The following is a 14,347-nucleotide window of genomic DNA, read 5'->3' as shown; positions in this document are numbered from 1 at the left end:
GATCTCGCAAAAGTCGATATGTTTAATGAAATGCCAAAATTTGACATCAAAAAAAAAAAAAAAAAAAACACGGATGTAGCGTATTTCTTTTTATAGCCTGTTTTTTTTTTTTTTTGCATTGCATGTGCATCATGCAGCTTTTTTGCTGGTAATGTAATAAGATGTCGTTACATTAATGACCCAGTACCCACCGAGAGGAAGTAGCTGTACTTCGTGTTCAACTCGACCTTCCCCACCCCAAACCAAGAATGGAGGTTTTTGAAGCTTTTATATTTTTTACCATTTTCTCACTTTTAGAATAACTATTTGATTTTAAACATTTTTCTTTCTTTCTCTTTTAAGATGTCGCTACATTAATGACCCAGTACCCACCGCGAGGAAGTAGCTGTATTTCGTGTTCAACTTGACCTTTCCCACCCCAAACCAAGAATGGCGGTTTTTAAAGCTTTTCTATTTTTTAACGATTTTCTCACATTTAAAAAAATTATTTGCTTTTATAAACATTTTTCCTTTTTTTTTAAATAGAGTTTGAAGTTGTATTTATGACTCAGTATTTACATTGATGATCGCAACAAAAACGTTGGGGGGGGGGGGGTCCAAAAAATACCGTGATTGATGAAAACGCGGACTATGTCTCCACAACAGTAAGTTCTAAATAATTGTGGACTGCTGTACCCAATTTAACCACAGTAACGTTAGTCATTGTATCAGTGTATTTGATTCATTACAGCAGGGAGTGAATGCCGATTGGTTTTACCAAGTCACAGTCTAAGTGGATGATTTTATATAACTTTGATAATTTTACCACTCACTTTAAAGAGACATTCAAAAACTTAAGCCGCGTAACGTACAGCGAGTAATCATGTGTTTTATATAAGTTTCTCTCGCCTATTTGCCGAATATTGCAGTTTAGTCAGCTCATTCATCCAACATAATTTGTTCAAGGTAACACCCACATTTATAATGTCAGCTTCACGTTGCAAAGACATTGGCAGATACTTTCTACAGGTTAGAGAGCATAAATAATAATAGGTTTTTCATTGCTCGCTTCTTCGTAGAAAAATATTGTGCACTTTTAGTAAGTTAAGTTTTTTGAGTGTTTTCCTTAAGCTTACTGAAGCATTACAACATTTGATTAAGACTATTCCAGCGGGTTTTGCAATCTGTACTGCACTTTCTCAATTTTTTCTGAGGAGCAAATTTCTGGGTTTTAAATTTTAGTGAAGGTTTTCGAAAACGTTTCTAATTTTTACGCATTTTCTCAATTGCTGAACTTATGAAATTGAAATCTCGAATGAGAAGACAAATTCATTTTCAGAAAAATTACTCTATTTATATTGTGTTCTTAAATGGTGAATCCGTCGTTTATCATGTGAGACACAAAGGTTTTTTTTTTCTCTCTCCTTGCAGAAATACGAGGAAAGTGATTCAAATTTTCAAATGATGCTTGTGAAAATATTCGTTTTATGAGCGGCAAAAGTTGGAAAACCTTTGAACACGTTGGAACATAGAAAATCTTTGCGGGATTGGAAATCTTGAGGAAATTTGCTCTCAATCCGGCGGGATTAATCCCACTAAATATTACGCGTGATCCCGTGGGATTCTTGATCGAGATTTCGGGATTGGAAACCCTAATTACCAGCAGTATAATTCAATATTATTGCAAAAATATTATAATAGATTGTAAAGGAAAAAGTGTTGCAATGTGTAAAAAGGGTTTAAAAGTCCCTTTTTGTTAATTTCGCGAAACTTAACGACTTATGAACGATCTAGAGCTGTAATGGAATACCACGACTTTTATAGAAACTTTTAAAAAGGTATAATGAGGAATCATTGGAATAGCATTAGAAAAACAAAAAAAATATTATAATTGATTGAAAGATTTTGAAATTTGACTTTTAATGTTTTGTTTTTGAACTTTAAAGCGCATGCTCGATTTTAAAATCATTGTATGAATTATGTGATTCATTAAATATTAAAATATTTTGAAATTTGACTTTTTGTTTTGTCGTTTTCTAAACTTTAAAACGCAAGCTTTTTCCAAAGACAAGTTTTTTTTTTTTTGTAATTTCCTCCATGTTTAGGTTGCTAATACACAACTTTTCTTTTTTTACTATTTGAAGTCGTTTACTAAAAATATCCATTCTTTGGTTAACCCTTATAAGTATCCCTTTATTAGAAAATATGCAAAAGTATGTTTCTAAGCCAAATATTTGTTTCGTTTCTTTTTTGTGTCTGTGTGAGATATTTGACAGTAATTTACGCATAAAAGTTTTCTATAGCTTATCAATGTGCAAAAGAAATGCATTTTCTGAGAAATAATGAGGTAATTTTTTCGCCAGCCTTTCAGAAATCAAAAGCCTTCAAGGTATAGCACAAAAGAGTGCATATTTTCTTCTTCATCACATGAAATATACGTTCTTTATTTTGCTTAAAAGTACTTTTGTTACCTTTCATTTTAACTTTGGACCAAAATGAACTTTCTTTCTTCTTAGTTGTTATTTTCCTTCTATGTTTTCGTATTTAGGGAGTCGCTGTTTTTATTTCAACAATGGCGTGTAGTTATTGTGAGAAAACTACTACGCGAAGATAAGACAAATGTTCGCTTTTTTGGAAATCAGTATGGGTTGCTATTGAGGGGAACTTCAGCCATTTAGCATGAGGAATTTTTATGTGTGCTTATTTAGAAAAAAAAATAATTTGATACATATTTGTTTGAAACTTATTATTAATGTGTTTTTTAGATATTAAGTAATTCACACTTGATGTGACTAATTTTCGTACTAACTAGTTTATTTATCATATAAGAATGATACTACTTACTACCATTAGTAGCAGAACTGGCTAAATACGTTTTGTTCTGTTATGACTTTTACTACTGTTCACGAATCAGTAGTAGGGGAATGTGTCGCAAAGTAAAAAATTTAAGAAAGCTTACATTTTAACCTTTTTCAGAATTAATGAATTGGAATTTTCTGTACGTAAAGAAATAACAGCGTATTTTTAATGAAGTTTGCATAAAAGCAATATTTTTTATTTTTTGCAGTAAATTTGCACATTCAAAAATAGTAGGAAAATTTGCCTTTTTTTTCGAGGTAAAGTAAAGAATTAACTTTATTTATTATCAAATATGTTATGTCTAAACAGAAACCCTATTTTTGTTTAATTAAATAAGTAACTAAAAGAAAAAAATAGTAATTTAATAGGTATTGAAATAATAAACAAATAATTCATGTAAATTTATTGATTAATATGCACTCTATAACAAAAAAAAAAAAAAAATCGACGCACCAAGAAGCAATCATCCGATTGCTTTGAAATTTTGTATGCATAAGTGTTTTGACCAGATATGCAAGTGATTAAAATTTGGTGTCCAATGAGTGAATAGTTTGATCTCCAGCGCATCGAAACTGCGCATCGAGCAGATGTATATAAAGAGCAGTTTTTCTACAGTTCTTAAAACTTTCGGGTTTATTGTGATTCAGATTACCTTTCAACAACTTAAAAATGCCTCGCTGCATGGTTCGTGCTCATTACGAGCAACTGTCAGAGATTAAATGAGGTCGCATCATTGGATTGAAAGAGGCCGGTTGATCAAATCGGAGAATCGCTCATCATTTGAGTCGAAGCGATGCGGCGATTCGAAGTTGCTTGCAAGGATGGGTGGAAAATGGTAGAGTTCAACGTCAGGATGGTAGCAGTAGACCTAACGTCACAACAGTACGTGATGACAGAGTGATTGTCCAAGAAGCTGTCACAGCTTTTTCTTCATCTCTATGAACCATCAGACGTTCAACACAAGCACCAGTGTCCATCATGACCATTTAGAGACGGTTGGGACAGCGAAATCTAAGCTCGCGCCGACCGTTACGTCACCTGCCACTGACGCCTACAATTTGCCGAGCCAGATTACAGTGAAGCATAGCTCGATCAGGTTGGAATGGTGCCGACTGGGGACGTATAGTGTTTAGCGACGAATCCCGCATCCAACTGTGTCATGACGATGATGGAAGACGTGTTTGGAGACACCCAGGGTAGAGGGGTATCCTGGTTGCACTTTTGCACGCCACACTGTCCCTCAACAAGGCATTATGGTCTGGGGTGCCATTTCCTTTGATAACTGGACCTCTTTGGTCGTAATTAGAGGTACACTTACTGCACAGTGGTACGTTGACGATATCCTAAGACCTATTTTCTACCGTTCCTTTTGCAGTACCATCGGCTGGTTTTCAGCAGGACAATGCAAGATAACATACGGCACGTGTTGCTATGAACTGTCGGCAAGCTTGTCAAACTCTTACTTTGCCTTCCATAGCGCCAGATCACTTTAACATCGAGCATGTCGGGGATATGATGGAATGGCGATTGCATCTGACAAGGAATGTTGATAACCTCGTCCGACAATTTATTGTAACTGCCATAAATTATTAAATTGTTCTAAGAATTTAATAATTTTCTATTTTCATTCATTAATTTTTCATTGTCTTCATATCCACCAACTTTTATCTCAGTCGGATCATTTTTCAGTTATCAAGCGTCGTTTTTTTTTTTTTTTTTGGTTATAGATTGTATGAAGATTAATAAATGAGCGAATAAAATAGTGAATAAATAAGGAAATAGGTAAATGAATGAATGAAAAAAATAAAGGAAATTTTGAATGAAAAAATACAAACGAAGTAATAAGAAAATGAATGCATGAATAATTTAATAATTGATTGATTAGTTAAATTAGTTAACTATTGAACTTTGCCTCATCCTCTATTAATGTTACGATTTTTTTCTGCTTAGAGTAGATTACGTGTATTACCACGTAGTTAAAATATTAACCAGATAGATCAAGCTAAAAACATAACAAATATTTCGACCATTTCACTTTGCCCGCATTCCTCTGCACCAAAATGCTTTCTCATGCCTAATTTCAGTTCATCAAATGTAATTGTTGTTAGAATAATATTAAATTTTTGTTTATATAAGGCAGGGGCCTCAAATATCGCCTTCCCAAACGTGTAAAAATTTCGTTCATAAGTATGAAATTAATCCTAAGTTTTTGTGGTGTTATGTGGCTAGACATTCATGCGAAAAATTTTACTATCATCAGCTCGTAGAACATGTTAATAAAAAAATAGCTGAACTTAGCTTCTAAAGCTTCTTAGCTTCGAACCTGCTTGGTAGCTATTTAGCTTCGAACCTGCTTGGTAGCTATTTAGCTTCTAAAATGATGTTCTAACACCGCCCACCGATTGTTCTTTATACTGCCTACACTAGACTGTTCCAAGAGAAAACAAATTCTAAAATCGATATGCATACCAACTAAAGTTGTGCGGAAACGTATTTTAAATAAGTGGTAAAAATTTTAAACAAATATTTTAAAAATAAGAGACTTCTCATGAACACTCATGAACATCCAAAACTATGTTTTGCCCTTTTTTATACAAAATGTGCACAATGCTTTAAATATTAAAGAAAAATATTTTGTTATTGATTACTTTGTATTCCTGAAGCATAATAAAATTTAAAACCTAATGTTTTTCACATTAAAAGCAATCAGTTTTAGTTAATGTTAGTGTTTTCAGAGCTCTGAACCTCATAACTTTAACGGTGATCGAATGTAGCGGATCACTATTTTGTTCTTGACTAATTATAGCTCTAAAGTTAAAACTGCATGTTAGCATTTTGCACAAAAGCTAAAGCTTACATTATTTTCATTTTTGATTGAGTTTTAATTATTTTTTAATTTTTTGTTAAGTTTTATTTTAATGAATAGGTATTTTTTTTTAATTCAGAAAGAGTTTAAAAAGCATTTCCTATTTTGGGGATATAGGCATTGCATATTAGAAATAATGGCTACTAATGTGTTTGATCGATCCTATCTATCAGGACCAAATTGCCATTTTTGCTCGATTTAATGTCATTTTGCCTTTCATATGCTAGGTCCTGAGTTGAAATTCCAACATTTTTCCTCCATACAACTTTGGGGCGGGCTTGCCATACACCTGACAGTTTTGGAAAATAAATAAATAAAAATAATAAGAAGAACACGCATTATCATATTTTTACATAAATTTTGTACAACGTATAGTGGGCTATGAAACGTAAATCTTTAAAAAATCAAAACTGTTGTTCTTTTCCATTGTAGCGTTTCTAATGAAACTAATTCTTCTTACATCTTAACCAATTCCACCTCATGAAAAATATTCATTATCAGTACCACATCAGTACTTTTATACAACTGGTGACACTAGCTGCTGATCGAGCCTTGGAATTTGATGAAGAGAGCAATAAAAGGCTTGATAATGGTTGATGCTGCTATGATCCGACCTGGGGGATGTTGCTGAGTAATTTTTAATTTATTTTATGACCTTTTTTCTCTGTTCTGTTTATTGCCTATCGGGAAATACACAGAAAAAGGCCAACCACCCAGCAACTTGCAACAAAGCCAACCAGCCAAATTTTCACTTCAAACCCGAATTCATTATAGATTACCAAAAAGCATAATACCCAAAGTTATACACATCGTTAGTGAGACAACATTACATTGTTTATTACAATACATATTGATAATTATGGGTACTTTTGAGTAATCACGGTTGCTTATTGTTCACACTTGACTGTTTTGAATTATAGTATGATTTTGTTTAACTCCTCCTCCCTCTGCAGCACCACCGTCGATCAGCCCTTCCCGATGCTGCTCCTCTAGCGAAAGCAGTCTCCAGGTTGCGTCAATTTCCTACACTTATACGCATGCATACACGCACCTACACACGTATGTACGTACATGTGGGGGTGTATGTACGTATGTACGTACATACACCCCCAGACACAATCATATACACAAACATGCATACATACAGATACCTACACAAACACACATAAACACATACACACACATCTAATCACATACACTCAACTACCCACACACTCATGCCTGCACACATACACAAACACACATGCTTACACACTACAAATACCCCCAAACACATACATACACATACCCCTCCAGACACACAAACACACACGCATACATACACAAAAACACTCGTGATTGCGAAAAACATAATTTGAGTTCAAGATGTCAAAATTCAAATTGTTTATTTATTATTTTTTTTAATCGTCCCACTAGAAATTCCATAAAAATCACAGCACAAAAATGAAACACACTTAATCCGAGATTGCTCGCGCAGGGTATGACATACCCACATCTTCGCTTTCAATCAAATTTCTCCCCACCTTTTTTTGGAAGTGGACGATCCTTTGAGTAGCTGACCCATAGTTCATTACCTTGAAGGGGTAGTAACGGTGGGGACATTCTAAAATTAGTTTCTTTGGACTTGACTTCTACGGGTGTATCATACCCGGCGCGAGTATTTCTGCTACAGTTCTGAACTAAAGCATACGCAATGCTTCCAAGAGACTTAAAATTAAAACTAGGATCTAGTGAAGACATTGCATCCCTGCTAAAAAAGCAAAGGCAACGTACAAAGCTGTACTGAAAGCCCTTATAAGAAAGACAGAAAACAAATTTGTGTGTGAAAAATGTGACAAAACATTTGCATGAACCATAAGGCATGCATTTGCAAAAAAAAATGTAGAAATTGAATGCAAGTCTTTTAAGAAAGTGTTTTATAATTATACTCTTTTCTCTTATTTGCATTTTCAACCTTTTTGAAAAAAAAAAAAAAAGAAATTGAACTCGAAAATGCTAAAAAACCTCCTCGGGTATGAGATACCCTGTGCGAGCAGTCCCGTTCGTTTTGGTCGCGCGAGCAATCTCGGGTTAAAAGTTTTACAGTTGGCTACTGTTGCTGGTGGATTTTCCCCCATGACCTGCAGTAAAATATTTGCAAAATCTAAAACTTGCCGATTAAGCAATAAGTTACCGCTCATAAGCCAGGGTTAAGGCAGAGCTACATGCAATATACCCAGTTATCTCATCCAGAGACCGCAATTTCGTCCTTGTTATGGACTCATTATTCAGGAAAAGAGAATAACCGAGCTAGAGGGAGATGTCATTTTATTAGCCCTTAACAGGGGAGGTGCGGTCTCACAGACCGCTCAAAATTTCATCCGATCACCCCTATTTCTTTTCAGTTCGATTGAATGGTTTTTCCCAATAGCTTTTTGTTTTGCGACCTTGAGCAGCCCCTTTCTTATCAGTATCTTTAAGCAAGTGCATCTGGTTTAAATTTAATTGCATTCTTCACAAGCGATCTGCGAGAATGCACTTCCTCTTTAGTGTTACAATTTTTGGCAGTAGTAGACATGGCGCTTAACGTTAGAAACCGCGGATATAGGTTCATTTAATCTTATCCACGTTATGTGGAAGATATGCAAAAACATTCTATATGAGGTTGAGAGTTGTTTGAAATGTTCAGAAACGTTACGCGATGATGTTCTAGGGACAATGAAGGCCGAATTATTCTTCGAAATGCGACACGAAATACTAACAGTTAAAGGACTGTCAAAAATTTCCTGTAATGTAATATAACCAATTTTCTGGTACTAAAATGTACTGTATATATTAGAGAACTAAAATGAAATTATTAATAAATAACAGATTCGTTTTTATTACGGGTAGATAATTAACTACTACAGCATATGATTTTCTCGAAAAATCTTAAAGCTCGAGCAACTTTTCCTCGGAAAAGGTACATTTCGATTAAAAATTCAAATTTTTTTTTCTTACTAATAAAAGTTCAAAGAAGATCTGTGGGAAATTAGAAGAATGTATAATAATTACACGCTTTTTAAAAATTTGCAAATAGAGCGGTCTCTGAGACCTGACGTCCCCTGTTACCTCCTACTTTTTCACCTCCGTGTTGCGGGTTAAAGCTGGGAGATTGAATGTAACATTTCCAAACCACATATAATCTACGTGAAATACACCTCCAGCTCAGTCATTTCCAGCCGAGGACTGCAGTTTCGTGCTTATTAGCACTCATCAGCCCGGCATAGGAAAGTGACTAAGCTGGAGATCGAAAACCTCTTAAGGAAGCCAAGAGTGCGAAACAAACTGGTAGCTAATATAGAATTAGCAGACCAGACGAGTGACCGAAGCAATGGTTCGGTTTAACTCGAAGATTGAACGCGAGGCAAGGTATATTCAGTAAATTACCGCCCATTAGCCAGGGCTAAAGCAGTAGCTACCAGTTTGTTTCGCACTCTTGGCTTCCTTAAGAGGTTTCCCATCTCCAGCTCAGTCACTTTCCTATGCCGGGCTGATGAGTGCTAATAAGCACGAAATTGCAGTCCTCGGCTGGAAATGACTGAGCTGGAGGTGTATTTCACGTATTTCTGCTTTAGCCCTGGCTAATGGGCGGTAATTTACTGAATACACATATAATCTACTATGATAAAGCTTTCAAAATGTTAGTGTTGGATGAAAATTAAAGACACTTTTCAAAATTACGTTACAAAACGCTTTTTTGCGATTTCTCGTGAGCATATAAGCATGGATTTACTAATCAAAAGTCACTGGGCCACATCTATATCTAAGGCCTCATTTAGTAGAATCAATGCAGCGATTCCATCTGTCTTGTATAGTGTTCCTATTTATTTTTGATGTTAATTAATAACTCAAGTACTTGTAACTCAAGTAATTGTATGTAAAAACATTTTTCAACCATCATACATGTTGAAGTATTGAAAAAAATGCAATAAATATGCGGTACAAAAAAAATGACATTTGTTTTCAAATCAGTAAAATCAAATTGTTTTTTTCTGTACATACTTAACGTGTGACGTAAGAGCCACATTCCCACTAAAGTACCTTTATTATGTTTTTTCAATGTTTTTAATATACTAAAAATATGATGCCCATTCGATGTCATTTGGAATGTTTTGAAAATAGGTTAATTTTTACTAAACCCACTTATTTTCACTGAAGTACCCTTTTTGTAGTATTATTATTTTTTATTTACTGCAAAAGAAGATAATATTCCAGTTACTCGCACTGAGAATACGATGAAGTTAGGTTAGTTTCCAGAAATTTACCAAAAAACAATAATAATAGTAACAAATGATATATTATGTATATTGGATTTTTATCAACACTTTCTAAAAATGCTTGTGTTTAAACAACACCCCACCCCCTCCCTTCCATTCCCTTTTTTTGCCCACTTCATTCTTTTTTCAGTACAACATTGATTTAAATGTAACTTCGAAAACCACTTGAATATCGATCAAGTAACTCCTCACTACATAATCATCATTGCGAAACCCATTACAATTGACATTACATGCTTCCATATTCCACGTCCCATGTTTGCATGATCATCAACAGCCAGATGCAGGAATGAGCGTCACGTAAGAGTAAAGCTAATCAGAACTCTGTCGGAAGCAGATCAATAGACCTATTGGTCCGGGAATCGTTATCACGATTTCCGATGCGGCCTTCATGGTACAATATCGTCAAATATTGGATTTCTTTATTATTGTAACATATTGTACATATTGAAAGCATAACATTTAAACCACGTTCTATGTAAATATTCTTGTTTTACTTAGACGTTTAGGATAATCAGATAAAACGAGATTTTTGGCGTTTTTCGAACTATGGAATACTTTATTGAATATATAAATACATATTCTTCATTTTTTGCACATTTCCGATGCTGCCTTCATGGTTCAATATCGTCAAATATCGGATTTCTTTATTGTTGTGATATAGTGCACATATTGAAAGCATTATATTTAAACCGTGTTTTATGTAAATATTCTTGTTTTACTTGAACTTTAGGATAATCAGATAAAACGAGATTTTTGGCGTTTTTCGCGTTTTTCGAACTATGGAATACTTCATTGAATATGCAAATAAATATTCTTCATTTTTGCGCGATTTCTGATGCTGCCTTCATGGTTATATATCGTCAAATATTGGATTTTTCAGTGTTATAATATTGCGTAAATATTTGAAAGTCATGTTTTGGGTAAAATTTCTTGTTTTACGTAGAAGTTTGAATTGTTAGTTAAAACGAGATTTTAAACATTTTCACAAAATGGAAAAATTTCTTGAGGACGTAAATAAATGATCCGTATTTTTTTTTATGAAACACAACATTTTTCATAAGAAAAAATATATATGAGTAAAGAAGACCATTCTTTCTGATCTAATTTTTTGCTTAACTTGAAAATTGATACTATCGGATAAAGCTCAATCATGAAGATTATGAACTATCCAAGCTAAAACGAACTATGTTCATTCATAAAAAATGTATCAAGCACTGATTTTGTTGCAATATTAATGTTCTTTTACATCAATATACTTGTTTGCTGTATTTTCTTTTAGAACTTGGAAGTTGGCAGAATAGATTAAATCTTCACTAGATGAATTTCTTACTCTTCGAAGTTTATAAATATATAAAACATGTTCAAACATTATTTGGTTCAGAGTAGTAATAAAACGGAAAAGCAATGCGATGCTTATGGGACAATTTCTAGATTAAGATGGAAAATTATTATTTCGGATAAATCTAGAATGGAAATGCGAAAAATCTATTGATTTATATCAGAATATGTAATAATATCACCAAACATTCTTTTCCCTCAAACATCAATAAATTTAAAGTGCAATATATATTTTTCTGCTATTTTGTTTCTTTAAATTGGAAATTCTTAGAAGTGAATAAACTTTCAATAAATGAATTTTCGTAGTAACAAAAATGTGAATATATAAAATACGGTAAAACGTTTTGATGTGCTTTGTTAGGCATATAATAAAAATGCTATATGTTTTCTGGTAAAGTTCTTGCTTAATTTGATAAATAGTAAAATCGAACAATAAAACTCGATATGGAGAGTTCACAATAAATTTGCATGCATATATTCAACAAATTATTCATACACTATTTGTTCAAAAAGTAAAATAAAATGAAAAAAAAGAGAAAAAAAAACAACTTTTTAAAAACTCCGAATCGTCAAAATACTACTGCAGAGCGCTTCGCTAACTTTTCAGTTGTTCCTTCTTTACTACTACAGGAAGCTGTCACGACACAATATATGAGCAGTGCAGCAGGTTAACATCAAATATGTAACCATGAGACACCAGTATGAATATCGATGGGCATCAAAGAAAGAGTGGGTAAACCATGGATTTACTTAATTAGTGATTTTTTAAACAAATTGCTTCTAAGAACGACGGTAGTGTAGCAGCCGATAATTTAAAATGTATAGATCAGTTAGTGATTTTTTCTTTCCAAAGTATGCTATTGTTTGTGAAAATTGCATCACCAAGAAAGAAAGAGTCGTCGCGCATGCGTAGAACAAGGAACGCCCTCTGAACTACGGCGTAGACTCTGTGTAATAAGGGTTGTAAAGGTTTCTCAACCCCAGTGTATCATTATCTGCCGATGGTAGATTTTTTCCAGTACTCAATATACCTCGTCTTAAACGCAGAGCGTCATACGAACGAGTAACGGAGTTTGAATGGTGCTACATTATTAGCATGCGAGAGGGTGAACTTACATATAGAGAAATCAGTGCCCGCACGGGGCGTTATGCTTTAACTGTGATGCGTATTGGTAAAAGATGAACAGATTATGATGAAATTAGCCAAATAGCTGGCACCAGTCCACGCAACCGCTCGACGCCACGGCATTCTCGATACCTTACCGACCTAGCTGTGATGGATTGTATAGCGTCCAATATGTGCAATAAATTTCATTAATTTCCAATGAGAAATTTCATTAATTTCCAATGAGTCCTTCATGCTGTTGCAGTTTCCCCAACATGATTGTATAATTGAATCATCTGTGCGCTTTTCTTGTGTCAGAGCATATTCTTTTATGATTATTTAAATGATGTTGTGAGCAGGCAAGTAAAAATGCCTAGAGCTTAATTACTGCACCCCTTTTTAATTTTCTGTGAATTTTCACCTACTGGATGTGATTCAAAATACTTACGCATTAAAAGAGGTCCGAATATTACGCTTATTTTTGGAAAAATTACAACGCATGAAGAACTAATTGGAAAGGAAAAACATTTTTTGCACATATAACTTATAGAGTTACAAAGGAACGGTCAAAATTAAATATCAATAAAATGAAAAAAAAAAAAAGGAGTAAATTAATACAGAGTGCAGTTACACCACTACGCTATGAGAGCCTGAAAAGGTTTTGACATCGATAATAGAGGTGACGCTTATATGGCTTCATTCTAATGTTCATTCGTACATTAAGTTCATTCGTACCCACTACCGTACAATACACATTGGTGAGTCTTCAACCAGTCAGTTCCCAGACTTGATCGATGGGCGACATATCGGAAGAACGGGAAGACTAAGGAAGTTGCGAAACTTGTCTGGCTCGGAAGAACGATTGTAGATTACGTACAACAAGTCTACGTTGTTACGTCTAACGAACATTGTTCTGCTAAAACACTGCGCTAGGAATGCTCTGAAGAAAGGGTACTACCTCCGGCTTCTTAACGTGCCTGATGTAGCGCTTGCTAAAGAGGTTACTCGTAATTTTGAAAACATTTGATTGTCCTTGATATACAAGAACACCCTAGACCATGACGTCCTGAGTTATGCCGGTAAGACAGTGGATTACACACTCTGAGTTGTGGCATTCTCCTGTGTAACGTCTGACACATACACTTTCATCTTTTTACTGCAGATTAAATCTGGGCTCATCAGAGAAGACGACCAGTTGCCAGACCGAAAGCTACTGGGAGTTTTTGTGGGCCTATTGAAGGGCGAGTAGACGACGGTAGAGGGTTAAGGTAACCCTGAATATTAAAATCCTTGCATGCGTCCATCTCAAAATCCTGGCGCAGCAGACGTCGAGGAATTATCTGAACCTTTGTGAGAAGAAAAGTATACCAAGCAAAAGTAAAAACAATAAATTGTTCCTCCAATTGTAATTCCACTCCGAAAAAAATAATGATAATGATAATTTTTCTAATATTTTAGTTTAGTGCATTTGTTTATATAATTATTTTCGAACAGTTAAAAACTACAATTTTTCATCAGTGTTTAACGTGTCAAGAAAAAAGACAAAAAAAAAAAACATGCCGACATTTTTTGTCTTAGTCACAGTTTTTCTTAGATCACTCTAGCTTAAATACGAAAAAATTCAAGTTTTCATATTCCGTAAAGATGATCATTGAAAGAAAATCTGATGTTTATAAATACATAAATAAAAACTATTTCCTTTTTAAGGGCATTCCAAAGAAATAAATGACAGTCAAATGCATTTCAAAGGTTTTTACTACTGAGTTGGCTTTTAAATATTTTGATTGTTTAACATTTACTTTTATTACTCGTATATTTTTCGAAAATATATATCATTAAAATCACATTTCGAAGAGAATAGAAAAATCTCTTTTTTATTTCTGAAGCGGCATGTCTCCT

The sequence above is a fragment of the Uloborus diversus genome, chromosome 7, assembly GCF_026930045.1.
Source record: "Uloborus diversus isolate 005 chromosome 7, Udiv.v.3.1, whole genome shotgun sequence".
Classification (NCBI taxonomy): domain Eukaryota; kingdom Metazoa; phylum Arthropoda; class Arachnida; order Araneae; family Uloboridae; genus Uloborus; species Uloborus diversus.
The sequence above is the reverse complement of the archived record's forward strand: the minus strand, read 5'-3'. Positions refer to the sequence as shown.